Source organism: Mustela putorius, unplaced genomic scaffold, assembly GCF_011764305.1.
Source record: "Mustela putorius furo isolate JIRA1106 unplaced genomic scaffold, ASM1176430v1.1 tig00000275_pilon_pilon_pilon, whole genome shotgun sequence".
Classification (NCBI taxonomy): domain Eukaryota; kingdom Metazoa; phylum Chordata; class Mammalia; order Carnivora; family Mustelidae; genus Mustela; species Mustela putorius.
Genome location: NW_025421341.1, coordinates 14,427,020 through 14,451,506, shown reverse-complemented (window position 1 = coordinate 14,451,506; position 24,487 = coordinate 14,427,020). Strand labels below are relative to the sequence as shown.

At 38.0% G+C, this 24,487-nt stretch overlaps 1 protein-coding gene and 1 long non-coding RNA gene across 25 annotated transcripts in view; one reads left to right on the top strand and one right to left on the bottom strand.

The window, feature by feature from the left end:
• MAP2 (microtubule associated protein 2) overlaps positions 1 to 24,487 on the bottom strand; it is a 290,837-nt gene that overhangs the window by 128,128 nt on the left and 138,222 nt on the right. For 19 of the 24 annotated variants that reach the window (XM_045078669.1, XM_045078679.1, XM_045078680.1 and 16 more), the window contains exon 3: positions 18,718 to 18,785. The gene's annotated coding sequence lies outside the window, so the exon portion shown is untranslated. Of the gene's footprint in view, positions 1 to 9,137; positions 9,199 to 18,717; positions 18,786 to 19,061; positions 19,390 to 24,487 lie in introns of those variants that run through there. The other 5 variants (XM_045078671.1, XM_045078674.1, XM_045078673.1 and 2 more) reach the window with 4 other exon arrangements.
• On the top strand, positions 68 to 24,004 carry LOC106007295. The gene is made up of 3 exons (XR_001181978.2): positions 68 to 194; positions 1,881 to 2,025; positions 23,755 to 24,004. It is a non-coding gene; the product is annotated as an uncharacterized LOC106007295 (long non-coding RNA).

Genomic DNA, 24,487 nt, shown 5'->3' with positions numbered 1-24,487 from the left:
AATATTAGTACTCCTTTAAGGAGACTAAGATGCTGAATACCCTTTATCCTTTCTTATCTGCAGGTCTTATTTGGCAGAAAAATACATTGCCAGCTAAATGTAATTTGACCTTCCTAGAACTGTTTTATAGTAGACTCAAGAATCATTATTGATGAAACCAGAATCAATCAGCAGTCTTCTCATTTACACACTTGGTAAGTCATGAGCGACACATGGGGAACAAACATTGAAGAAATAAAAACTCCCAGGAGCACAACTTTATAGCATATTGACTCCCAAGTCTACTGCATTTCGAACATAATTCATAAGAGTTCATTTTCTTTCTAAATAAGGAGTAGCTATTTACCTTTTTTTTTTTAAATAGCAAAAGTTATTAAATATCTTATAAAGATAAGTAAATTTTCTCTCTGGATACAAAATTTCTTTCCCCAGAAATATGAAATATGGTTAAAGTTAAGTCTAAAAGGAAATTATTATTTTTTGTGAGATGTAGAATGAATGACACACTTGTTCATGAAATGTTCTGAAAATAATCCCCTCCATTATTACAACTAAAGAGAAAAACAAGGAAAAACTGGAAAAGATTAATTGACTATCTATAAGTAGTGTTTATCACTAACTATAATTAAAAATAACTGTAATACCAGCCACTATTATTCACCACCTCCAAGTACCCAATTGTAGTAGAAAGTCATAAGTAGAGTCTGTTTTACCATCTAATTTTTATTTGTAGGTACAAAATATGAGTCTTTAAAAAGGAAGATGTTAGTACTTGATACTTGACAATCTTGCTTGCATTTCATAATCCATGTGACATTTGTTTCTCACAATTTTGAAGTCAGGATTATTGACTTTTACTGGTGAGAAGCCTCTCCCTACAGAGTTACTGGGCAGAATACACAACTGTCAGTGAGAGAAACCTCAGCCTGAGCTGATCAAAGCCATCAGCCTCTCAACAATATGCTTGCTCAGTCATAAAAACCTGAGCACGAATCTGTGCACATGAAGAAAGCATCACCTTAACCTTCAGGAAAGGTGCTATGGTCATAATCCTGGCTCAACTAATTTGTTGAGTCCTGCCGGGAGGGAAGAGCAGAGCATATGAAATCAGATAGCGGAACAACACTAACAATTGGGGGGGGTGGGGGAGGCGACCAGCCTGCAAATTCCTAGCGGCTGCCTCCAAGCTCACCCCTGAGTCCCAGCTCCACCAGCCCTGCAAGGAGGTATGCTGCTCTTTATTCTGCAATAGGGACTGACAACTTCTGCAAAACAGAACAAGTGTGAAGCAAGAGGCAGTGTGGAAAATAATGCCTCACTAAATTTACCTTTCTTGGAGTTAGGCAGTAATGGACCCTTGTAGCTTTGGGGATTGGTAGGGATTTTGATGGTAAGTTGGGAGGGAAAATGTTTATCCAGGATATGTTCTGGTGGCAGACATCCCTGGAAGCAGGCTGTAGAGAAGACAAATCCTATTAAGCCAGCTGGGCGGGCTGAGAGCAGCTGGTGGGTCTGGAGGCTCAAATAGATGGAAAGGCTCAGAAAAATCTGCATTGCAGATAAACCTCAGGGGAGACAGCTGAACTCTTAACATCTCCCCAAGCCAGCTTCTCTCCAGAGATCAGAGTGGCCTCAGGTGGTGTAATTGAGAACCTATATAATTTCCAGGCCTTTCTGCAGAACTTGAATGATTTAACATAATTTCGTCTTTTGCCTTGCTGCTTTTCACCTGTTTATTTACTTATCTATGGCAGTGGAGTGGGCAGGAAGGAGAAAAGTGGCACGATAAGCAAAACTGTATAGTACCTTCAACAGTTCTCCTACAGGTCTTATCTTTTGTTAATGTTAAGTCTTGTCTTTATCAAACTTACATCCCTCAGCTTCCAAACAACATAAAGAAAGAGCCAAGCATCTGCCTTATCTGCTGCAAAGAGGATGAAGAAATGAAAACTTAGAAAGTCATAATAATCGCTACCAATTACAGGGCTTCCACTCTGTAAATTACCTTTGTTAACTCCTGCTCAGGTTGGTAGTGTCGCTCCTGTTTTATACAACTGAGGCTTGATAAATTCCCAGTTTCTCACAACTGATGAGGGGCAGGGCTTTGCTTTGAACCCAAGGGTATCTAACTTCAAAGTCTGTACTTATTTCATTATATTGTAACAGCGTTTGTTACATGCCTTTAGTGTGCCAGACATTCAGCTTGCAAAAGGCATAATAGCCACAGCCTCCAGAAATGCCTGCTGGGTTGGGATGAAGGCATTATAAAAAATAGCTTTTTAAATTGAGGCTGCTATGACTTAAAAAAAAAAATTCTATAAGACTTTATATTTTCTAGAATGTGTTCCCTCCCAAATTTAGAATTCTGTTAACAAATAACAGTAATTAAAGTCTAGCATATGATTACAAGAAAAGGAAGTCGTGATAGAAAGGGGGAGGGTTGGCAACATGGTACTCCAATCTTAGATACATGTCATCATACACTCGCCAAACCCACTGAAAGGACAGCACCAAGAGTGCATCCCAAGGTAAGCTATGGACTTCGGGTGAATTACGATGGTAAGCATTCATCTTTGGTGGGAAATGTGCCATTCTGATGACTGATGCTGATCCTGGGAGGGGCTATGCATGTGTCGGGGAAGCAGGTACATAGGAAATCTCTGTACTTTCAATTTTGTTGTAAACTTAAAACTGTTCTAAAGAAAAAAAAAAAAAAAGGGGTGGGAATAAAGTAAATATCTAATTGAAAGGAGAGCACACATCCATGGTTTTGATGATCCACAGGATGGATGGGATTTTGCTAAGTGGAACTTTGGAAGAGATATCAGATATGCTTTTTAGGGAAAGAGAACAGAATAAAGGATCAGTCTGTTAGTCAACATCATTATTTGAGCACCTACTGTCCCAGTTCCCTCACCAGGTTCTGGGATTCTGGTTAAGAATGAGGCATACCGGTCATGGAGTTGCCGGTCTTGTGGAGGAAACATGCATACAACTGATAAGTACAAATGTAAGAAATACAGAGCACTTTGGGAGTGTGTATTAGCAGACCTGTGAGGCCAGAGGTGGAGAGAAGGCTTGCCTGGGAAATCTCAGACCTAACCAATGACTAAGACTTAAATAAGTGGGAGTAAAGCAGGAGGCGAGAGGTGTAGAAAGAGTGTTCCAGGCAAAGAGAATAAAAATATGTGTAATAGCCCGCAGGTAACAAAGCCAGGATGGGTGGGGAGAGTCACCAGAGGACCAGATTCGTCACTTAATTATGAATTCCTTGGCTTTAAATACAGAAATATCATGATTAGATTGTATTTTTAAAAGATGGGTCTAGTGACTATGTGTATAATGGCTTGTGTGGATCAAGAGTTGACGTAGGCAGCTATGACCGTGGTCAAGATCAGACGGGATGGGAAACTAACATTGTCCTTGGGGATACAGATGAGCTGGATGGTTTTCAAAAATGTCTAGGAAGTAGAACTGAGAGGACTTGGTAACTGATTGGACTAGTATATTTTAGGTAACATTTTTTTTTTTTTTTTAAAATAAGCTCTATACCCAAAGTGGGGTTTAAACTCATAAACTTGAGATCAAAAGTGGCAGGCTCTAGTAACAGAGCCAGCTAGGCACCCCTTGAAGTAACAATTTCAATATAAATGTTATTCATATAAAGAACAATGACACTTGCTAAAATGACATTCCAGAGCCTTTGAAAGTAACTATAAGTTGCAAAGTTGCTATACAAAAGATGACTAAGGTATGTTGTAAATCATGGAAGAACTCCAAATAACAGTGGCTTCAACGAAATAGAAATTCTTTACAAGGTTATATCATATTCAACATGATTGCGGAAATTCAACTCTGAATTCCTTCGTTCCAGCAGAAAGGAAAAAAGAGTGATGAAGAGGCCACTCCTTCCTTTTAGGCAGTTAATGTCCATTTCACACACAAATTTAGTTCATATCTTATTGACTGAAAATTAGCCAAGTAGGTTCTACCTAGTTGGCAGGGAGCATGGAATTCTGGATCTTATTCTGAGTGTCCATGTGCCCACGAAACCTCCAAATAGCAGGGGTCCTATCATTATTGAGGAAGGAAGTGATAATCAACATTGAGGACAAAAATAATTAGTACAACTAACCATGGGCTAAGGCCTTAAAGATGAAGTAAGAAAAAAAGAACACTTATGAATTGTACTAGCCCTTTACAGCAACAGAAAATTGAAATACACTGGAATGAACTCACTTTGAATTAGCATTCCACATTTTGTCTAAGTCACCAAGTACATTTTTTAACCTCAGTGGTAATCGAGATAGACTGGGTAAGTTAAACAGAGCTCCCCCGACAATAAATACGGCTTTCTACTGCTACAAAGCAGCCTCAGCTATGCCAATATTTGAACGTAGTTGTTTATGGTTTCATTTCCTTTACTTTTAATAGTGGCCATAAAAAGCCAAACAAATGCATTTTATTCACATTCCTTTGGATGAAGCCTTGAATTTAAATTATGTCACTGGATCCATTAACATTTAACTATGGTTGGTGCCTTATCCTCTATAGACACTCAACTTCAGAATGTAATAGCTACGTGCAGAAAATGAGAATTAATAGCAGTCAGGGAGTGAATCATAACCGCATCACTCAGCATACATTCACATTGATTTATTTTGTTTTGTCTGTTTCATGTGTTGTGTTTGTTTCTAAGAATAAAAGCTATCAATAAGATGCTGGGTTTAATAATAATTTAGGGAAAATACACCTTTCATCAATTTTCCACAAATGGTTCCCAGTAGGTTAAAATCAAAGGCTGCTGGGACTCTTAACTTTCTTTCTACATTTAATTTTCTGATATCATTTCTTCAGTTTTTACAATTAAGCCCCTTTACTGTAATTCTCATTTTCTTTATTCTCCTTTTACTGGTGCTTCATGTCTTGACTGACAGAGCAAAAAACATTCAAGTCACTGAACCCATCTTAAATCAGTGATATTTCAGGAGCAGCTTGTTAGCAACACTAAATTATACTCATTAGTATCATAAATATTCACATTTGTAATTTTTCCAAGCAAAAGGGATCGATCACACAACATTAAATCATATGTTCTTTTCCAAATTTAAAATTCAAATTTGTTTTAATTGAGCTATAGTAGGTCAACCACATCCTTGGTCTGCTTTTGTCCTTGGTTTTCTATTAGGTGTAAAATATATCCATGAAGAACTGCTTATTTTATTATTGCTATTAACACATAATTTCTGGTTCTTTTCCATTGCACACTGAGTTTTATTCTAGTCTCAAGTTGCTATCACTTGCATTTCCTAATGCACAGGGAAAGGGTTTTCTTGTAACGATGGCTATTCTCCGCATTGGCATTATTGGTTACTCTGGACCTATGATGAAGTCTTTTATATATAAAGAGAGCTTACATTGGGGCGCCTGGGTGGCTCAGTGGGTTAAAGCCTCTGTCTTTGGCTCAGGTCATGATTCCACAGTCATGAGATTGAGCCCCACATCAGGCTCTCTACTCAGTGGGGAGCCTGCTTCCCCACCCCCCACCCACCCCCATCTCTGCCTGCCTCTCTGCCTACTTGTCATCTCTGTGTGTCAAGTAAATAAATAAAATTAAAAAAAAAAAAAAGAGAAAGAGCTTACATTTATATTCTATGATACAGCTTTCAACATGCATTCCTATGTTCCATCTCAATCCTGAAAATCATATGTGATCTTTATTTTACAGAAAACAAAAGGCCCAGGAAAGGGAAGCAATTTTTCCAACTAGCTAGTAAATAGGAAAGATAGTACACTGGAATAATAAGTGTAAGAGTACAAACTTAGAGTGATGGTATAAAAATTCATAGTAAGGCATATCACATATGACTGGTAATGGAGGATTATCACACACACTTCTCCTTTCTCCTAATTATTATTAAGGTAATAAAAATGTTGAAAAATAATGTAACTCTATCAAAAATTTTTGAAGCTATCCTAGAAGTCAGAATATAGAGGGAGAAAGAAATAAGAAACTGCTTCAGGAGGTCCCAAGTTAAAGGAGATCCATTGCAAGGAATCCTGGAGAGTCCCCAAGCTTAAGAGTTTTCAAATGCAGGGTCCAAGGAGGCCGTGAGACTATCATAGTAATTCATGAAGAAATGTATTCATGGGGCACCTGGGTGGCTGAGTCAGTTAACCATCTGACTCTTGATTTCAGCCCAGGTCATTATCTCCGGGTCCTGGGATCCAGCCCACATCTGCTCCGAGCTCATAGCAATCTGCTTGAGATTCTCTCTCTCCCTCTCCCTCTGTCCCTTCCTCCTGCTCACACACATTCTCTCTAAAATAAATACATTTTGAAAGTCTTAAAAAAAATAAAAAGAAACATATTCAGAACAATTGGGGCCCTTTCTATTCTTCTTCTCCCTTGCTACATTTTTAGTGACAGAAGAAGATTTTGCCCCCAACAGTGAAAATAAAAACTAGGCTTTAATGAAAGAAAGTGTTTAGTTTGGGAACCAGGTCTAGTATAGATAAATTTATGCAGAATGGAAACAATCATAGGGATCCTAACCTGCTCCCTTGCCAGTTGCATCTCTGTGCTCCTCTTGGGACACCTGCTTCCTGACAGACTCTGCCCACTTACCCAGAACATGCAGGCAGCTCATGGTTAGTGGAGGTACAGATCTGCCTGATTGCAGAGGAAACATACAACAGCTACCTGTCATCCTCAGCCTAGTTCTTCATACATAAAAATAACCCCCCAAACCCTCAAATCAAGACATCTGAGAAAAACCAGCAACATGAACAAGAAAAATATATTCTTTAAAATATGCCTCCTGAGGGGGTGCCTGGGTGGCTCAGTGGGTTAAAACTTCTGCCTTCTACTCAAGTCATGATCCCAGGATCCTGGGATGGAGCCCTGAATCGACTCTCTGCTTAGCAGGGAGCCTGCTTCCCCCCTCCTCTCTGCCTACTTGTGATCTCTGTCAAATAAATAAATAAAATCTTTAAAAAGAGAAATGGCTCCTGAGGAAATAGAGATGATTCAAGGGACAAGGCAATTTACAATTATCCTTCTCAGAGAGATTTGAAAGAATATCGCATACTTTAAAAGGAACTACCTTCCAAAAGTGAATTTTAGAAAAGTATTGATTAGAGGATAAGAAAACGTTCCTGAAAATTAATATATGATTTCTCAAAGAAGTAGTTCATGAATTAATTAAAAATAGAATTGGCAGGGCCAGAGGCAAATAATAATTCAGCTGATAAGAGGAAAAAACCTGAAAGTAGAAAAAGTGAAAAAGGGATTTTAAAAATATGTCAAAAAGGAGCTAAAACAGACCTGTCCAGTGAGTCCAACATTTATCAATAGGAATCTCCTAAATATAGAACAGAGGCAGGAATAACAAGAAAAAGAACGCAGAGGAAAGTTTCTCCGAGTTAAGAAGATATAATTTCAAACGGTCACTTCCAAATGACTCCTGGCAGAAGGGGCAGATTGTCCCTGGTTAAGAATCACTGGTACAGGGTAAAACGCTATGGCTATGGGGCCAGACAGCCTGGGCTTTTCTCTGAGCTCCACTAATAATAACCTCTTTATCTTTGGGAAATATACTTAGCTTCATTAAACCTCTTCTGTGAAGTGGAGATAAAAAAAAAAAAACACCTCACTCCATAGAATTCTTTTTCTTCTTCTTTCCCCACTCTTCTTCTGAAAATGTATGTACTTAGCACATGATATGGACTAAATAAATAAGGGTTATTAATATTTTGATTATAAATGTAGCAATCGTGATGAGGAAGAGGAGGAGAAAAATATATGGAGTGGAGAGTGTGTGCCAAGGGTAGTCAGAGATAAGGAGAGGTCAGTGTAGGCCTTGGGTGCTTGGGTGAGGGGTGTGGTTACGCTCTAGATCAGCCCTCTCCGATGAAAATCATATCATAATGGTAATGTTTCTATAAAAATAATGTGGCTCTGGAGCACCTGAAGTTTGGTTAGTATGCCTAAGGAGGTGTAATTTCAATTATTTTCATTATAATTAATTTAGATCTAAGTAGCTGCATGTGACTAGCTACCTCCATATTTACTGGCCAGCGCTACTCGAGAGAGCAAGCAAGAGCCAAAGAAGAGTTTGTATTAACTGTTTGTCTAGGAGATTAATGGGGTGATGGCGTTTGGGGCAGGAAGACAAGATAAAAGCATTTCAGCAACCCTGGCAGCTATAATGAGAGCCTGGATGAAGATGATGAAAAGGAGAGTTTGGGGAGGAGATAGGTCACTGCAATGACAATGTCCTCAGTGGATCCATGCCAACTGCTGTCTACCGGGAGACACCTAATCTCAGCCCTAACTCTACTCAGTGGTTTCCGAAGTTATAATTTTCTTTACATATATTTTTTTAAAGATTTTATTTATTTATTTGAAAGACAGAGATCACAGTAGGCAGAGAGGCAGGCAGAGAGAGGAGGAAGCGGGCTCCCTGCTGAGCAGAGAGCCCGATGTGGGGCTCGATCCCAGGACCCTGAGATCATGGCCTGAGCCGAAGGCAGAGGCTTAACCCACTGAGCCACCCAGGCGCCTCTTCTTTACATATGTTACCCTTCCTTTTGTATAGCTGAGATCAGAACTGGGATCTATAGCTTCCAGCTTATTCTTTATAAGCTCTTATAATTATCCTAAAAATAGGCAAATCAAAGATGCTCCATAGATATGATTTTCTGAAGCTGTAATCATTTTCTTTGTGATCCTAGATTCTTGCTGTGTTATCTATCACTTGCTTAAAATGCTGTGAAACTTAAAACAATGGATTCTTCTTAATCTATCTCTCTGCCAACTGCTTTTTAAATCATTAAGGTTACATTTTCTGTTAAAGTATAAAGCCATTTTAAGAACAACTGCTATTTTTACTCGCGTTTTCTGAGCTCCATGCCACACTGATTCAGGACTCTAAAGGCAAGAGTCTTTTGGGAGAGCAGAGCAATAGCACAGGCCAGGGCTACCCTGGAATGCGTTCTTTATTTCAGCAACCAACTCAGTGCATTATTAAAATATTCCATATTTGGGACAATACACTCATTTACCTGCTTTGGCTGCATATTAGTAGAAAGTAAAAGCTTTAGAGTCAGAACAAGGATATGAGCCAAAGATTTACCGTTTCCTAGTAGAGGGACTTGGGTAGGTCATTTGCATTCTTCAAACTTCAGTTTTCTCATCTGTAATAAATATAACAACAAGATCTGCCATTCCCATTCCAGAGATTGCAATGAGCTTTGGGAGGTCATATGCTTTATATGACTTAAAAAGTATAACAGAAATTATTTTTTTCTTAAAGTCTAAATGCTACTTTCTTCATTGGTTGGATTATTTCAGTAATTTTATAAACCAAAGTTGATATCTTAGACTTTTTGTGAGCATAACATAAGAAACAACTAAAAATGCATGCACACAATAAACTAGATATTATGTTTATTACTTCCCTTTGGCCCATGGAACTATCCACCATCTTTTAGAGGAAATGTATAGCAGTCTGACCAGTTATTTGACTCACTTAGGACAATGAGTTCTTATATCGTTTTAAAATTTTTTCATTGTTGGATGTCATATTTCCTCCATTACCAATATAATCTTAAAAGTTAATCATTTTATTTCAGTGTATTTCAGTATTTCAGTGTAGTTATTTGTTTTTAAGATTCGACAAAAATCACAGATTCACCTGAAGTTATGCTCAAAATCATGCTAATTAGCTACTCTTAGGCACTGAGAGAATCCTTAATGCCTAAGTGTTATATCTGATTCTGTATATCCTACCAGTAAATTTCACCAGGAGAAAAATCCTACAATGAGCAAGAAGATAATTTTAAAGGACACAAAATAGAAACGTTGTTCACATTGGAAATAAAACATAAGATTTCCCTGAAAAGAAACATCATCCCTTAAGTTCCTATTCATTGTAAAGAAATATATTTTGGTTGTAAGTGTTAGAGTAGCTTTGTTTTAATAATTGCCAGATGTGGATCAATGAACATCCGGCAGCTTTAAATAGTCATAATCCAAAGTCATTAACACTAGGAGAGAATCTGATGGAAGGTTAATTCGAACCATCTGAGGCAGACCCAAATGGAATCCACAAAAAAAAGGGAATTGATTCAAACTTTTCTTTTTTTTTTTTTTTTTTTTAGAGAAAAGGATTATTTTTTAGGAAATCCATAGGTTATCCTGTGCTACTCTGAAACTCTAAACTATTGAATAAATGACAAAAAAAAAAAGCATAGGCATGGTATTTGACTTCTGGCTATTTTACCAATTCCAGTTTGACTAGGCAAAGACCAGTGTTGTCCACCTAAGAAAGGCTACAGTTGCACACACATACACACCCCCTTGTACAACACTCATTTTCTTAGCTTCAATGTGGCACATGCATCAAGTGCATTTCTAAGCAGACAGCATAGTGAATGCAAAGACGCCCATGACCTGACTTCTTTCCTCCAGTGCCTTCCCGAGTGTTCTCCTTGAGGAAATATCATTATCAATTTAAGTTGACTTCTGTTCGTATGAAAACTAGTATTTCACTGGAATTTTAAATTCAAAGTTTGTCATGACACTGCTCACATTTACTTGGCTGTTTAAGTAAACACCAAATGACAAAATTACGGTGACAAAGACCACAGATCTGGTTATGGGCATGGCTTCTATCTAGATAGAAGCAGCCCTTTAAACAAAGGAGACATGCTAATAAGTGTGAGAACATCACAAATGTTTGATGTGCAGTTAAGGTGTTTCCCTGATGGATGTGTATGCCATATTTATTTGATTGCTTATGTTCTTAGATATTCTATAGTTGTAAAATGTGATGTGGGAAGCTTGTAAGTAGATGCTTGTAAGTCCATCTACAGAGGACTAAGAGATGCTTGTAAGTTCTTGCATCTACAGAGGACTAAAAGCCTCGTGGTAGAGGCAGAAAAATAACATCCCTCCAGTCTGTCCAGGCTTCTTGTGAACCCTGAGCCCCTTTGAATGCTCTAATCGTCTGTAAACACACACATTCTTTCCTCAGAGGAATGCAGGTTGCTGCTACCAACCAAAACATTCTACCAAAGAGAAATGATTTTGTTGGGAAAACATGTATTCCTTAAATCAGAGACTATCAATACTCAGGAATGCCCTGTGGCTTGAAGTAGAGTCCCCCCAGGCTTGTATGAGGAGGTAGGTGGCAGGATGAGATGTAGACACCCAGAAGCTTTGTCACTAAGCACAGCGGGACAGAAGGGATGTCAAGTGTTGGCGGGGTGGGGCGGGGGGCAGAGAACGTAGCAGACTGGCACTGTGCTGAACACCCAGGCAGAGAGGAGGTTAGAAGTTCAAAGAAATCACGAAGCAGGGAAACAGAGCTGCAGTTAAGAAACTCGCAGAGTGTTATATGGAAACACACCCCCAAATCTGAGCCACGAGAATTCACTCTACGGCATAAGAAACATGGAGCATAGGCAGAAAGATTGAAATGCCAGTAGCTCGTTAGGGCTTGTTTAATGGATCTTTCATAAAACAACTGGCTAGAATTGAAAAAGGTCAGAAAGAAAGAGACAATTCTCTCTCAGCATCAAAGAGGCGCGAAATCATGCAGTGTCGCCGCATGGAAAGAAGGGTTTCCATTTGACTTGTTCATAATGACTGCTCCAATCCTTTCTGATTATTTTTTTAGTAATTTTTTTTTTAATTTTATTTACTTGACAGAGAGTAAGATGACAAGTAAGCAGAGAGGCAGGCAGAGGGGGTGGGGGAAAACGGGCTCCCCGCTGAGCAGAAAGCCCGATGTGGGGCTTGATCCCAGGACCCCGAGATCATGACCTGAGCCAAAGGCAGAGACTTAACCCACTGAGTCACCCAGGTGCCCTGACCCTGAACACGCCCGATCTCATCCTTTTTGATTTTTCTTGCCTCCTAACGTGTTGCTGATGAAGGCACAGCACACAGTCTAGTAGTATCAACATCACCTAGGAGCGTGTTAAAATGGAGGCTCTCAGGCCCCTTCCTCACACCGAATGATTCTGAATCTGCATTTTAATGGGATCCCCAGTTGATTCATCTCTGCCTTAAAGTCTGAGGAGCTGATTTCTCAGGGTCTACTTTTACCACCTTATTATCCGTTTCTGCACAGCTACCTGAGTAATCTCTTAATTTTATTTGTTCACCCACAGAAATAAAGTTCCATCAGGGCAGGAAAAGGGTATGGAATTGGTGTTCAATAAATGGTCACTGAATGAATAAGTGGATTTTCCCTAGTCTGAGATGAAGTCCAGATGATAAGTAGTCCCCCTACCCGCCACCTGCTCATATCTTTTCTTTACCACTAGAAAACTCTCACTCTCTTTTCTCATACTTTTGTCTATAGGGAAGATGTATTTTGTTTGCTAAGCCTAAATCCTAAATCCTTGTCTGCATTGTCTCCTTCCATTCAGGAACTTTTCTATAATATTGTTCTTCTTCTGTTTACATACCTAACACCCCCTCTATATGCGTCCTCCCTTCAAGTTAGGACTTCTCAGGTTACTAACAGTAAGGTCCTACTGTGCGGCACCGAATCCTAGACCTCTGAAATGTGTTTTCCTACTGCATTTGTATTGACTCATTCACTTCTCAAGAATTTGCTTCGGTCGCCGCAGTTGGACTGGTTTCGAGTCAGACCCGATGCAACACTAGCCCTGAAACTTGGGGAACAGTCTCAGTCTCTGTCCCTCCCTTGAAGTGGAGATAACAGAACATACAGAGTCATCACGATAATTAAAATCCCGGTCACAGAGGCTGGCACACAGCAGATACTAAGGTCATCCTAGATTCCCTTAGCTGGAGGAAAGGTGAGGCTAATTTTGAAACCATCAAACTGGGGTGCCTGAGTGGCTCAGTCAGTTAAGCAGCGCCTTCACCTCCAGTCAAGATCCCAGCGACCTGGGATCAAGCCCCGCATCAGGCTCCCTGCTCAGTGGAGAGCCTGCTTCTCCCTCTCTCTCCATCCTGCTGTTCTGCGTGCACTCTCTCTCTGTCAAATAAATAAAATCAAAATAAATAAAATCAAATAAATAAATAAAATCTTTAAAAACATTTTTTAAAAAGAAACCATCAAATTCTTTTTTGCAATATAAAATACAATGGTTCTCTTGTTGGGAAATAGCCCTTGAAAATAATGTGAAATGTCACGTGAGAGTAAAATACTCTATCCCATTACTGCATGAAGATGATATTAAAAAATTGGGGGGCGCCTGGGTGGCTCAGTGGTTAAGCCGCTGCCTTCGGCTCAGGTCATGATCTCAGGATCCTGGGATCGAGTCCCGCATCGGGCTCTCTGCTCAGCAGGGAGCCTGCTTCCTCCTCTCTCTCTCTCTGCCTGCCTCTCTACCTACTTGTGATTTCTCTCTGTCAAATAAATAAATAAAGTCTTTAAAAAAAATAAAAAATAAAAAAAAAAAAAAAATTGGGAAGCAAGAGGAAAGAAACACACCCAACGTCTTCATAAAATAATATTACACAGGTGGAAAAATACTTTGAGATGTTTAAGATACTCTGAGTGGGAAAGAAAAAAAATAGGCAGAATTCAAATTGTATTGTTTTGATCCCAGTTATGTAAATTTTTTTTTAAATTTTTTATTTTTTATAAACATATATTTTTATCCCCAGGCGTACAGGTCTGTGAATCACCAGGTTTACACACTTCACAGCACTCACTAAAGCAATTGATGGAAGGAAGGAAGCTAAACGGGAGAGTGTTAACCATAGTCTCTAGCTTGTCTAATTATGGATGGCTATTATTTCCTTCCTTTGCACTCTTCTAAATTGGACAGATTTTACAAAATGTGGATTTATTGTTTTTATAACAGAAAACACCCCTGAAGTCAATAATATTTTGAGCAGTCGTTTATTCTCGTTCTCCAACTTCTCTGCAGAATTTGAATTGTAGCCTTATTTTCTATTACTTCACCTATCCTCTTTGTTCTTTGCTAAAAAAAAAAAAAAAAAAAAAAAGTTCTTCCTTTAACTTTGTCAATTCCCGTCCTTTACTCTACATCTTAAATGTGGGTCCTGTCAAGAGTGGTCTGTCTTGGCCCTCTTCTCTTCTCTTGTGAAAATGTCATCCACGTCCTCTCTCCCTAGATTCTCTTCTTCGTGTTGGCCCAAGGTGATCTGCCAGCTACCAGACCAGTCGGCCTCCAGAGCCAGCCTACTGTAGCCTCAACTTGCCTCTTGACTTTTTATTCCCTTCCCCATTCGGTCAGCACTTCTTGTCTGTCCACTATGTACTAGGCAGTCTGCAAGAGACTAGGGTGAAGACAAATTAAAGAGAGCCTCTTTCTTCAAGCAGCTTTAGCCACCCGTCTCCCCTCATTGTTGCAAGTTATCAAACTGAAACAGTAGAGTCAGCACTGAGTCCTGGTTTTCATTCCTCCGACCAATCAGTTGCTATATTCTGCTTATGATTTTGAGCTCAGAAACATCTTTCAATTTCATGACCCCTTCTTTTATGCCCACTGCCAACACCCTCTTTATAGCCTTTATTCTTTCCTGGAATATCCTATTAGAGCTTCCAAAGGGATGTCTGCTTCAACATATTCTCACCCATAATTCCACCTCACACAGTGCTATAAAGTAAGTCACCTGAAAATACAGTTTAGGTCAGAGTGGTCCGCTATTCAAAATATACCCTATAGTTTCTCATCAAATGCTGGACAATTTCAAGATAGCATTCAAGGTCCCTTTCTCATGTATTGGGTTGAACTGAATGAATTCTTATTTTGTAGGTTCAAAAAGTGTAGAATACTAGCCATTTCATAGGATATGACTGAATATTATGTCCATCCTCACCTTCCAAGAACCCCCCTTCTTCTGGCTTGCGCTCTAGAATATAAATGAGGTCAGTCTATACTTTCCATGCATGTTCACTTTCTTTGGCCTCTTTGCTAATGTTGGTTCTTCCTGGAGCTCGTCTGTGCATTATCTCTCCCTTAAATACTTCTTTTCATCTCTAACCTCCTCCTCAAAAGACCCATCTTCCATGAAATATTTCCTGTTGAGTCTCTTCTCAATTGTTAGTAATCCTGGTCTGCAATGAAGTCCCTTAAGAAATTATTCGTGTGTCTCTTATGATACCAATGTGCCTTAAGGCTACTTCTTTGTTTTGTTCTGCTATACCCAAATGAGCTCCCAAAGTGTTCTTTTCTATATACGCCTTTGCAAGTAGAGCATCTTAATACCCATTTGTGTCATTGTTACTGCCCTCCGTTATGTTTGTGGCTCAGTTAGTTGTATATAAGTTTGAATGTGATATCTGCACACTACACAGTATGCACATGGCATACTGTTCCCTGCTAGTTTCTTTCTTTTTGGTCATTTGAAACTTCTGCTATTATTTCAATAAAAAAAAAAAGTTGCAAAATATGGCATCGATTTATGCTATTTAGTACTTGAATTCTCTGGCTAATTTTCTTATATAGATCATGCAATTTCAAAATACCTCTTCATCATAGTGACACAGGAGAACTTTATGAATTAATTTATTTTAAAACTTCCTAATTCGTCTCTGATATTCCTCCTTAAAGAATAAAGTTTTTTTAAAAAATAAAATTCTTCAGTTTATAAAATATAAAATATAAAATACATATTAAAAATATAAAATATATCAGAGTTTGAATATTATGTTACACATTTGAGGATAAATTTACTCCTAATTTAAAAGTGTATAAAAACAAGTGTCTGTAGGCATACTGTTTTCACCTTATTTCAGTATACACCATGTGCATAAATGAAATATTAAAGCAATGGCTATGAGCAAAAAAAAAAAAAAAAACTACTAGGAAAAGAATGTAATATGTTGTGGTTAATATTGAAGGACTTTGGACCAGACTTGTGTCTATTGCCCAGTTGGAATCTCCATTCATTCATCTATGAAATGGAGACCATACCCACCTCCCAGGATTGTAGAGAGAGTTAAAATGAGATAACATATGTTAAGGGCTTAAGATATTATCTCGCACATAGTGAATAATAAAAAAAAATTATAGTTGTATTAATAAAAATAAATGGCAACAAGAAAAAAATGCATTCTCTAAAACTATTCTGACTCTAGAAGTTTCCTTATACATTATTCAATGATGTCATACTAGTCCATAATGAGCAAAAAAGCATTTAAGAAGACTATGACATCATTTCTAGTATTACAGAAAGAGAGAGAGGGAGGGAGAGAGAGAGAGAAAGACGGAGAGAGGGAGAAGGCCTCCTCCCCTCTGCTGCAGCAAAATCTTGGCTGAAGATATGAAAAGCAATAAACAATGTCGAGCCTGGCAGTAGTATTTCGGAAGCATACATAAAGCAGAACTCATGCTGCACTTTGGCTTCTTTCCCTTGCTGATGAAAGTGAGAACGGACACTTCAAAAATTCTTTCCATCTTAACTTAAACTGAAAAAACCTTTTCTGTATAGCTTGGAGAAATTTTCACACACGGTTCGCCTGAATTTCTACCTGGTATTAACTATCTAATTAATTATTATTAATTAAAGACTTGGAATGAATATTTGGGGTAGCTAAAGAAAAAAAAAGTACCAAATGTCTGTTTTACAGTGTGCGATCTCATGAAAAACAAAAACAAAAAAGTAATGGGGAAAATGATGATGAATCATTTACCCATCAAATAATTAAGCAAATATTTGTTGAACTCCTACTGTGTCCAGACACTCCTTTATGTGCTGAAGATATGAGTGAAAAATCAGTGAAATAATTAACCAATGTCAAAATGAGTCTGATTAGCAAAAACCGTGATAAGATCCCTGACTCACTCACAGTCCAAAAGTCAAATTCAATTCTGATTTGACGCCATAATAGTCTATTTCAATAAATTATGTTTTATTACACAAAATCTGTCAACACATCCCTAGATAAATTTAAAATGAGCCTAGAAAATTTAGGTACCAAGAGATTTTGGTAAGGTAATATGCCACTTCTCCATACCCAGATGAATCCCAACAGAGCTGATTAGTTCCTATTAACAAAACGTTGAACACATTTTTTAGTGGTTAGATAATAGCATCATCGTTTTCCAATTCATGTAAATATCCCAATATTCTAAATTAATATAATGAGTTGCTAAATGAGCCTGAGGATTAGAAAACAGCTTCTCACATAAAATATATACTGTGTGGATTCTGTTAGATGGGAAAATGCCAAATAGAGTTTTTTTTCACCAAATATGAAATGTATTCACCTACTCTGAGTGGAAACTAAAGGAAGAGAAAGTCCCAAGTGTTTTACAGTATCCAGGAGGAATAGTAAGTCCTGTCTGGGGATTTTAGACTTGATTCCACTGAGTAATTTCTAAGGGAAAAAAATGCAATATATTTCAAGTTTCTCTGAGACCAGTCTATTCAATTTTGTTCAATATCTGAAATAAAAGCAGTTTCCCTTTTTAGAGCATACTGATTTATTTTAATGAATTCCTTCTCTTGTGCAAAAATATTATGTGGTACTGCCTACACTCTGGAAGGGTGGTGACAGTGGCATCTGCCCCTTCCCTCTCTCCCACAGTAACTACCATCAGCAGCAAGGCTCTTAGGAAGTGCCTGTGGAATGAATAAATTAAGGTTCTCATAATTACACACTGCAGAGAGAATTAAACAAGGACAATGCATTCGTCTCCTTCAACTGCTACAAATATTCACATTCACAGGTGCACACTCACAGACTTTTGGTATTTCAGGATCAGTTGTTGAACATTAACTATTTCCAAAGTACATTAAAAAAAAAACAAAAAATCTAACCTCACTGCATGAAATATTTTGGGCCAGTAAGCTTGAAAGGAAATGCTATGTGAATGCCAAAGAAAGATTTAGAAGATGCTATTGATCTCCTCAGCGAGGCATAAAATGTCTTCCATTTTTTTAAGGCAAATTACAAATACAGCTTTTATTGACATGAGTATATGTTGAAAACAAAGATAATCTTAAAGAATTAAACAAAAGGTAATACCCATAACTGCCATCTCTAATCAATACACATCCTGATAATGAATTTGAAAATTAAAATTTTTCATGTGAGGCAGAAGGCCCAGGATCAATGGATTCAACTGCTCCCACAGCAAGAAGAAGGATTACTTTCTTATGCCAATAAAGCATATATAAAATCAGTTTTTTAATAACTAACAACCTCGGCCTTTAAATATGGTGCTAAAGACTAAAGCATCAGTGAAGAAGTTAAAATATTTTATTCACAAAACCCAACAATACTGAGTCATTCCTAGGCTCTCATCTCTAGTGCTCCTTCTACCTGGGAAGGGCAAGCCGTTTCATTTACCCACTTAAAAACATCTCTTATTAGAAAGATTCCCTCAGATAAAATCACGACTTTAGTATATTTCTGTTAAATTTAAATGACTAAATTTTCATTAAGATAGAGAATTTTGGACATTTTTTTTTTTAGCTGCTACAATAATAAAAATCCGAAAATAAGCCAGACATAGCAATGTTTGTTCACAACTTGCAACCCAGGCAAAAGATATAATTCCTTAGACATCTTATAATCTTAACAGCCGTGGATAATGGCATTCTCTGCATGGGAAATCATACATGCTATAGACAATGACCAAACGTAGGCTTAAGGATCAAAGACCAACCATAGAGAGATTAATTTAAATAAAAACATTCCAAATCCTCCCTGATTTCCCCTCATTTAAACCTCCAAACAAAACATGTGGTACCTTTTAATTTTCTGAATGAGTAGTTCCCAATCAATGTTTCTTCGGTGAGAGACGACAAGGTGAAGAATCTACCGAAACAAAACAAAAGAAAAAAAAATACATATACGGATTTATTAACAAAATATTGGAAATCGTAACTCACCAGTAAGCAAATGCATTCTTTATAATTCCAATAATAAATCTATGCCTTGAGATCTGTAGTACAAGCAACACAGCACTTGAATTTTCAGGAAGCTCGGTAATGAATTCTAAAGCATTTTACTTTGAGATCACATAAAGCAAACCCTCTGAAAAATGGATTAAAAATAAAACCAAATAAAATTTAAAAGACGCCGAAACATTACCAGTGCCTATGCAGCGATACCACCCAAGTCTAGCCTCTGAGGATTGCTGCAGAATCCTTCTCCCCGAGCATTATCTCCACGGGCTGGGTCTAGCTCTCTAGCTCCAGACAGACGCAGTCTGCAAGCCACCAGCTCCTCTCTGTGTGTGTCGGGGAAAGGGAAGCTGCACATTAGAAAAAGTCCCCGCAGTGGTGAAAAGGAAAATAAGGCGAGTGGGAGAGGGAGAGAGAGCTCACTAGCCTCAGAATTTTCGAGAATGATGACAAGCCACCCAGTTCCGCCATCATTCACTGACAATAAGATGCAGCCCTGGCTTATGATTTAGCGGTTTACCATAGGGGCTTCTGGTATCGAATGCCTGACAGGCATTTTAATTGCCTCCATCCAAGCGTGTCCCCAGGAGTCGAGTCTATAAGCCTATGAATGTCATCATCTGGTCTCCTTTGTGTTAATGCCAGACACACACACACACACACACACACACACACGCACACAGTGCTTCAATAGAGAGTTTCCCTGCAGAATATAGGATTACAAATAAATCTGGCTGCACACACTGGACATGATAAACGGTAGTTTATGAGAATATTTATTATCTACATTAATGACATCACAGATCGTCTGATGTTCTGTCACTGGCTGCTCATGATGTTATTTTAAAAACTGAAAATCCAAGATTGTTTGTTTACTTATTATTTACTTCTATTCCAAAATAACTGGGCCCAATAGAAAAATGCATATATTTATTTGGATTTTCTTAGGGAAAATTCAATCCCCTTGTAACTGCGATAATTACACACTTGGCAATGCTTCCCTTACAAGAGAGAATGCAGCAAAAAACAAAGAGGATTAGGAAACCAGGGTTGATGTGTGATTTCTGAAGACAATCTATTTTATTCTGTTTACAGACAGAAGCAAAAGGAAGTAGCAGTGAGTTTGGGTACTGGGACACCTTACCGTCCCTGAGGGCCACAGCAGGGAGTTGACTCTAGCATAATGTGAGCAACTGAAATTAACAGTTGAATGTCCCTGTTTCACAGTGCCCCTTCTGTAGGGAGGTTAAATGTGGAATAATTCCCTGAATTTATTGCCCAGACAGAAGGGCTGGGGAAAATGTTAATAAATAAATTAATTTTTACAGCATTGTTAGCTTCCTGCATCAGTGAGTGGAGCAAAATTCAATGTATGTATACCAAAAGGGCCTGGTGTGAAGAAGGTTGCTGGGAGGGAGCATCACCATGGTTACCGGAAACAGAGAGTACTGAGAAAAATAAGGTAATGATAGAGAAAAGGGAAGGAGACTCCAGGGGAGGAAACGTACAGGGATAGGCTTCCTTTTTTGCCTTCTGGAAAGAACTGTGTCTATCAGTTTTACACTCTATTTTGAACGCATTAAGATGAATTTACATTCTCCATTAGCCGCCTTTCTTCTCCACTTTCTGATCACGAGCTAATTTTGCCTTTATAAATATTCAAATTATGGTTCTTTTGTATGAGATGGTTCCTACTTCTTCTTGCCTCTGTCCCTATCCCGGATTCAGGGACACCACTCAGCCGAGTCCACACCCTTTGTGCCAAAGGTGAGAAAGCGGAGGCCCAGGGAATCTGGCCAAGGTCACAAAGTGGGCTGGAGATCCAGCAGACACACCACCCCGTTTCCTCACTTCGGCGCCCTGTTTTTCTTCTTTCACCAAGTGATTTTCTTCCTGTGCTCCTCCTGCTCTGTGTGCAAGCAAAAATGATTCCAAAACTTTCTTTTGTCTTTGATTTTTGTGAGCCTTCCTTTATTTGTTAATGCAGGGAACTTCATCTTTAAAATATGTTCCAATAATTCTGAGACTAGCCTTGCTTTAATATCTGTGCTGCACTGCATCAGAAGCCGGAAGAATCTGGGGTAATTATGTCACTGCTCTTCTTTCATTTCCAGCTAGGCAATCAGACAAATTGAGCATGATGGCCCTTTTGTGATCCTATCTTGTTGAGCCTGAACTTGATCATCATATACTAGGTACTCTATCATCCCTGGCACCGTTCTTTCTGGAAGCAGGAAATCGGGCAGTCAAACTGAGCTGTCCTCTCCAGTTTCCTCCTAGTTAATAGGCGGCGTGAAGTTTCATGAGGTTACCCAAAATAATGAAACTGGAAAACTGGGAGCCCAGGTTAAAAAACAAAAAACAAAACAAAACAAAAACAAAACCCTCAAAAACAACCACTGGGGGGCGCAATATTTGTTAAAATCTTTCTGAGTCAGCAAAAAATTGTGATTAGGATTTTGACCTTGATGCGCTGTGTTTATTTCCTTCATTAAGCGTTCTTTCAATATTCAGTAGTTGTGACTCATTGCTTTTAGGTTAACTCATCCATAGGTAGGAACAGATTGAATTTTCTGATATCTAAAATACAGTTGCTGCCACCACTACTGTTTTCTGCTCCCAGTATGTGAATTAGGGGCACCTGAGTGGCTCAGTGGGTTAAAGCCTCTGCCTTAGGCTCCAGTCATGATCCCAGGGTCGTGGAATAGGGCTCTCTGCTGGCCCACTTCCCCACCCACACCCTTCCCCCCACTGCCTCTCTGCCCACTTGTGACCTCTGTCAAATAAACAAATAAAATCTTAAAAAAAAAAAAATCACATTTAAAAATATGATTACCCTAGTAAAATTGTAAGAGATTTCAGATTTCAGGTAATCTTACATATTGGTTAGGATTCTTCTCTTCCAAAAAGCATTCTTTAAATACGATCTCTCTGTTAAATGTCTATTTTTCTTCAGTGATTTGAACACTAAAGTTATTTTTTAAAACAAAACACTGATAACGTGTTCATTTTTGAACGCAAAAATGATGCACAAGTGATGTCATTTCTTGAAACATAAATCATATTTTGTCAGAATCCCCTAAAGCACACATAATGGTCTTAGTCTGAAAAATAGCACAGGTTCAAAAATATTTAGTACTTTTCAGAACTCCTTATTTGAGAATACCTGCTTTGTCATTGAGAATGAGTTGGTAAATTCTTTTTCTTTTCATTTATAGGTGGAAGGAACTATTACTTTAACATGTCTATTGTATAATAAGTACTATATAATTCTTCCCTTTAATTACATTCTAAGAATATAAAATGGCAGATAATTGAGTCCTTCATTCATGATTTTTTGTATTTTTTATATTTATGCTTATGAGCCTAAATTGTACTTCTTTCCTTATCCTTTCTCTCTTTCACAATATTCTAGACCTTGGCTTAGTACCATTGGTCAGTTCATCTAACCTCTTTTGATGACACACATACATATATTTCAAATACTTGATACGTTTTAGGTGTGGGAAAACAAAACAAAACAAAACAGTTCCTTCTACAGGACCTTAATAATAGTGGAAGGGCCATAGAAGTAAAGAGGAATCTAAGCTGACACTTCTTTCTCTTACTTGATGACACACTATGTCTCTGTCCCTGGGTTACAATCATCTTGGAGTCTGACCTTTAAGAATCTAATTTAACTATTTCCCCAATGTCAATTAGTTTAGACCCATGGCTCTTCTGGAAGACCCTTAGTTTCATTCCCTAAATATCCTGGCCTGTGTATTTGTGTGTCACTCTTGAAGTTCCTTAGGAAAGAATAATGGAGGTATGATTTCTTCCTTACCTCCTTGAAGCCTTTGATCATAGAATCATCTTCCTAGCTAAGACCTTCCTGACTCCCGTAATGAAAACGGCAACCGTGGCCCTCCCACCACCCTTCATCCCTGCTCCTTCTTTCCCTTGCCACAGCACTGACCGCTTTCCATCATACCACAGACTTATATTTATTATGTTTACGATTTATTACCTGCCTCCCTCTGCTAAGTCTGTGAGAGAAATCATCTTTACATGTTTGGGGTGCTGGTGTATCCAAAGAACTCAAAACGGTGGCTGGGAACATAATAACATTCAAAATATTTTTTTAAATGAGCAAATGTGAAAATCACATTAGTGGATGAATTAAAGCATTTAAGCACAAGACAAGTCTTTGTGTTTCATATTGATTTCCTTGATCTATATATTCAGTCTTCCTTATAAATATTGTATTTTATTTGTATTTTAAATCACATTTCCCATGGAATCAATTTTTTTTGTTGTTATTTCCATTAAAGGATATATACTTATTTAAAATAGGGACTTGTCTCCTCTTTCTTTGCATTCTGCAAAGTACCCAGCACAGGACTATCAACTCTTAAATGCTGAGAAAGAGCTTATTTGATAAATAATACTTGTATTGGCATTAAATATGTTAACATTTAATCTTGAGATTACTTAAATAAAATGAGAATAGTTAATAAATCAATATTGCCTTGTGGTAAAACTGCTTAGAAGTAGCTTTTTATTTAATTTTTAAAAGTTTAAGGTTTTATTTTTAAGTAAACTCTACACCCACCATGGGTCTTGAACTCACAACTCCAAGATTGAGATTTACATGCTCTACCAACTAAGCCAGCCAAGGCATCCCTGAAGTAGCTTTTTATAAATTGGCTATAATTACTATACTTTGCAGTTAAAAAATTAATAATAGAAACAATAATTAAATACAATAGAAATAATAATTATAGTTTTACCTTATATTCTTAAAATTGTCATTTTAAATACAAGCAGTTATCTGACTATTTTATAAATTATTATGCCATCCAAATTCACTGCACACTGTTTTGCCTTATTTACCACAGATGACATCTTTTCTTCCAACAAATTTTGTTCCCTTAAGAGCATACTGTGGTCAGACTCCACGGCCCAGCACCCTCTCCATTATAAGACCTACGGAGTCAGAAATTTCCATGGGATGGGTCTGAAATCCGTATGCTCAAGGTGACCTGAATACCTGGAAAACCTGGGGAAATACCACTTCCAGGGGATACACTCCTCCAAAAGAAGTCTAGAAAACTTGGGTGTGCTGTCTGCAGATTGAGCTCATGCTAATCAAAGGTAATCAAACTGCTCACAAAGCCTTGGTAGGTACAGTTAATTGATGTTTTAGTTGCTTATCCCTTCAAAAGGACTGTAAAGGTGCTTAAGAGAAGATATATCGCTAGTAAGGGTCCCAGTTCCTAATATAAAAACTCAATAAACATTTGTTAATGCAAAAAAAAAAAAAAAAAAAAGAAAAAAAAAAAAAATATACTGTGGTTAAACAGACCAAAAAGAAATAAGAAAAATGTCACAACTAGCATATCAGTCTGCATTATACGAAATGTTGAAATTCCATTACTTTTTTATATATAAAATGGCAGTTTCTTGTGGTTTGTCAACCTGATACTTGGAGAAGTTATAAAAGGAAGCAGAATGGAGTAAAGTGAACTCCATTGAGTGAACTCCAAAATGTCCCAGTCTCCAGGCAAGGGCAAGTCTTCAGTAGCCACTAATTAAAATATGACAATTTTCAAATCCCATCCATGGCACCTT